We start from the raw sequence: 291 nt of genomic DNA, 5'->3' as shown, positions 1-291 counted from the left end.
GGCCCAGACTTCGGCCAGGGCCGTGCCGCCGGCCATCGCACGTCAAGGGCAGCACCACTACCTCGCCCACCACCAGCGACCGCCGCCGGGTCGCCAGGCCGCCGCCCAGCCGAGCAGCATCGGCGCCGTCACCTGCCCTGGAAAAGGGACGAGCGCGCAGAGATAGAAGGGCCCACCGCCGCCGGCACCACCCGGGCCAGCGTCAGGGGCACCCGCCGCCGGCGGCGGGGGAGATCCAACGGAGGCGGGGGCCGAGAGGAAGGGGAGGGGCGCGCCGCCCCAGCCACCTCC

This window comes from Triticum dicoccoides, chromosome 6B, assembly GCF_002162155.2.
Source record: "Triticum dicoccoides isolate Atlit2015 ecotype Zavitan chromosome 6B, WEW_v2.0, whole genome shotgun sequence".
Lineage (NCBI taxonomy): Eukaryota > Viridiplantae > Streptophyta > Magnoliopsida > Poales > Poaceae > Triticum > Triticum dicoccoides.
Note: the sequence above shows the minus strand (reverse complement) of the source record.